The 4,540-nt window shown below is 42.4% G+C and overlaps 1 pseudogene; it reads right to left on the reverse strand.

Annotated features, from left to right (window-relative positions):
• Positions 1 to 324: 324 nt before the first annotated feature.
• Positions 325 to 885, reverse strand: LOC110307332 (annotated as a pseudogene).
• Positions 886 to 4,540: the final 3,655 nt, after the last annotated feature.

Genomic DNA, 4,540 nt, shown 5'->3' on the forward strand with positions numbered 1-4,540 from the left:
ACTATCCCTAACTCTCTCTCCTACGGACTTGGTCCTGGGAAATGACTTCGTTTTCAAAGATGTTCCTCTTAAATCAACAATATAATGACTCCATGATAATACCAGGCACTTCGAAAGATAGAGCCTAAATTCAATCAAACACAAACTGGGATGTGACAAGCTAGAATCATAAGGATGGGCAGCAAGAAGACACCCTAAACCTCTATCCTAGCACAGCTCAGGACTCCCTCTCAGTCAATAGATAGGAAGGGAAGAAACAGCATGCTTTGAACAATTTGATAATACTGTGAGGGATCCCCAGGACTGCTGGCCTCTGCAGCACCCCTACTTCCCAGACAACTGCTCCTACAGTTTGGGCAACTCATTGCACGGTGTCTGCTAACACGTGCCTGACACCGGGGCTCCTAGTTGATACTTCTGGCAGAAGGCTGTCACCTTGAACTTGCCACAGTGATCTCCTGACCTGTTGCTGCGAATGGGTTCACCACAGTTGAGTGGTTTGTCTTGCTCATACACCAGCCAGATGTATCTATCGGTGGAGGCCACTGGGAGGCCCAGAGCCCACAGAATCTGAGAGGACCGCGCCACTGTTAATGCCATTGTCCTTCATGTTGACCACGAGAAAATGGTGCCACTTTCTGAATTTGGAGTCCTTCCTGCTGGGAGCATCTGGGACTGTGAGGACCAGGCGGTAGTTTCCCTGGATCAAGGCCATCCCATGAAATGCTCCTGGGACTATTCTTTACCTGGAAGGGCGACAGTACTTTTCTCAGTTTGTCCCCCTCCATCCAATCATAGGTGACCCACAGTGCATGCTAGAGCCACTGTTCAACCTCCTACAGGTTGGCTCAGTGGCCAGGCCCAAGGGTGCATATGGGTGGACATAGTGATGGCTAGAACGGGACATACTCGTGCTGAGTCCCAATGCCGAGTAAAAAATTCTACTGGGGACCTATTTGATCCTAAGTTCTCCTGTTGTACTTAACTCTTTTGTTAAACCGAATTGCCTGTGGTCTGTTTGACTGCACTTGAAAGTGCCTTCATAAAAATTAATCTTTAGTTGTCAGTTGTGATTTTTATTCTCCTTGTAGATGCCTGTCTACTAAACTTAGCATACAAAGTTCTTGTTTCTCTGCCAGCTGGGAAATATTCATAGAAATGTAGATGTCTCTTTATCAGGAACTTTTATCATTATCAGACTTGAGTTAGTCCCAGGTAAAAGCTAAATAGAGAGGGAGGAGCACAAAGAGTCCCCTGAGAATGATCTACCTTGATTATTGGGCCGAGATTTTGTCTTTATCCTACCGCTAATGTGTAGTTGGATTAGGTAATGCAGCATTTGCCTGGTTGCTTAGTCATATTTCTCTCTGAAGTGCCTGAATATACAGTCAGTTAAAAATGCAGGAGACTGGAAGTAACCGTAGATTTTAAACCCGCAGCTGTAGTAATTTATCCTCTCAGGAAAGATATACTAGTTAGGATGCTATTATAGATGGAAAACTCAGAAGGGAGGGAGTGATTGAGCCTGAATAACTCTGGCCAAGTAATAACTTCACAAATAGGAATTTCAGGTGAAAAAGATTTATGAATCAGAGAAGAAAGAGGTAAAATGGGTTTGCCTAATGTTGACCATTTTCCATGCAGAGGAAAATGCTGAGGGGGAGGTCCATGCTAAATCAGTGATGCTGGGTTTCTCTCCCTTGCTCTGGTGTTCCTTTGTTAGACTCTGCCTCTTGTTCCTTTCCTGGTATCTGAGATCCCTCTGAGCTTCTGAGCTTCCTAACATTTATTCTATTCTCATTATAAGCTAAGAGTTGAGGTGAGTCATTTACTCTCAGGCCATCCCAAACATGGTACTGGATCCGTGCCCCTGGCTTATACTCTCCAACAATTGTAAAGACACATGGAGATTCCAGATTGGAAGGCATAATACAACCCCTACAGCCTAAACTCCTTCCATATTTATATCCTTTCAAAATACCCACAGCAAATGTGCTCCAACACATACCTAATGCCTCCTAGGACTAGAAATCTCACAAATTATTTTAAAGACTTCCTCCTTATGTTGGGTATAATTCAACTCTTTAAACTCTTTAAAGTCTTCTTCATGAATTTCATTTGGCTTATAGGGTCCTGAAATTAGAAATGTAATGTCATTGCACTCCATATCAGTGCAAATGTTCAAAAAAAGTATTTATCATGACTCTATTTCCATGGTTTACAAATTAATCAAGCCTTTTCTTTTTAATCAAACACTCTTCTTGTGATATAAGTTGGGGGTAGAGAAACGGTAGACTATAGTCACATTCTCTCATTCTTTGTGTATATGTATTTATAGTTTGTTCCAAGAACAGGGGGATATAGTTCAGTGATGTTTGACAGTTTTGAATCTGGATTGGTCTTATGGCTTGCCTGACTTCAGAAGTGGTTTTTATAGGGGAGGCCACTTTAGAAGTGATTTTTATAGGTGCCTTAAACATAAACTTGGAATGACCTTGTCACTCTCTTAAAACAGAAAAAAAAAAAAACTAAACTAGCCTCACCATGGTGGATAGTACTCATCTGTCAGCCACCACTGGTCTCCAGACACTGAAAGGAGGCATCCAGTCACAGACTGACTAGCTGACTGCAGATGCTTGAATTAATTCGAACAAGACTAGGAAAACAGCTCAGTTGACCAAAACCCAAATTGAGCACCCCCCAAGATGTTGACTCGGGGTAGAGAAGAGGGTAAGAGAGCAGAGAGACATGAATGTGACAAGAATATATTATTTACATATACAAAAAATACCAAATAATTAATTATAAAAATAACTCAGGGTTCTGTAACCCCTCGACTTATGAGGTAGCAGCTACCCAGTATTAAGTTACCAAGTCACTTTCTCTCTGCCTTTTTGAACCGTCTTCAATTGTTTGCTCTCTGGATTCTATCCTTAGCTCCTATCAACTTTCCCACTTGTTAGTGTAAGAGAGTCTCTTTAAAAAAAATACTGTGAGCAAAGGTCAGCCTTGTCCTTCTACTGAGGCCCCATCTAACTTGCATGTCTTTGATTTATTTTTGCTGAGGGTGGGCCTCTTCACCCACTGGCTTTAACCAGGGTCACTTGTGTGGGCATAAGATGAAAACAGTAGCTTCCTCTCTTCCAGCAACCCAAGACTACCATGATTTCCCAAGTGTCCTATGAGTATCTACTCCAGTGTTTATTGGTCCTGCCTCATACAGGCCCTATGGAGGCAAGAGCAGCTGCTCTGAGTTCATGGGTGTCATGGATCTGTCATGCCCATAAAATTGTCTGATTTCCCACCCTATTGTCCATTCTTCCATTCTTTTTCCCCCTCCCATGATGTTCCCTAAGCCTTTGAGAAGTTGATGTAGGTGTCCCTTTAACACTGATTGCTCTGCAAGGTGGGGTGTATGGCTTTTAACCCACTGGGTCTAATCAGGGCCACTTGTTTGGGCATAGAATGTGTGAAGCTACTGAAGGCATTTTTTTCATGGCTTTTCCTGCCATTTATTCAGATATAGTTACAAGGTTGTGCTGTTTATGGAGAGTCTGTTAAGATGTTGATAGTTCTGAGGAAGTTCAGATCTAGTTGGAGAAAGAATGATGATGCCTTTTATATGTGTGCTTTAAGTGACTATCCCCCTTGCCCTTGAATATCTTTCATCTTCACTTCTTTTTTTAACTGGTACCTTTATGTTCTGAGTCTCTCCAAAGTGTTGTAGCCTGCAGCATGTGCTGGGCCTCTTCTATAGAGCTTCATGCCCAGCCTTCTGCAGTGATCTGACTTCCACTGGTGTTGCTGCACACCTTCCATGAATGTAGAGCATTCTCTTATCTAGGTTTCTCTCCTGATCTCGACAGCTTTGTGACTCTACATGTATTTTATTGAGAGTTTCAAGGGAAAGGGTTAAGCACTTTGTTCTGGCTAGTTTTGTGTGTCCACTTGACATTAGCTAGAGTCATCAGAAAGGAAGGCGCCTCCATAAGATTCAGCTGTAAGACATGTTTTCAATTAGTGATCAATGGGTGAGGGCCCAGGCCATAGTGGGTGCTGCCATCCCTAGGCTGATGATCCCAAGTTCTAAAAGAAAGCAGGCTGTGCAAGCCATGTGAAGCAAGCCACAAAGCAGCACCCTCCGGGGCCTCTGCATCAGCTCCTGTCTCCAAGTTCCTGTACTGCATAAATCCCTGTCCTGACTTCCTTTAGTGATAAACAGAGATGTGGAAGTGGAAGCAGAAGAAACCCTTTCCTCTCCAACTTGCTTTTAGGTCATGTTCTTTTCTTGTAGCAATAGAAACCCTAAGATAACATCAAAGGTTTTTAAAGACTTGGGTATATTTCAAAAGCATTTGATGTGCCAGTTAAACCCTATATTGCCTAAATCTTTATCTCCTAAGAAAAATGATGCCAATTATAATACTGAAAAATTTTTTAAAAAGGAAAAGAGAGAGAGGGAGAAAAGAGAAGAGAAGAGAAGAGAAGAGAAGAGAAGAGAAGAGAAGAGAAGAGAAGAGAAGAGAAGAGAAGAGAAGAG

The sequence above is a fragment of the Mus caroli genome, chromosome 12 (assembly GCF_900094665.2).
Source record: "Mus caroli chromosome 12, CAROLI_EIJ_v1.1, whole genome shotgun sequence".
In the NCBI taxonomy this organism is placed as follows: domain Eukaryota; kingdom Metazoa; phylum Chordata; class Mammalia; order Rodentia; family Muridae; genus Mus; species Mus caroli.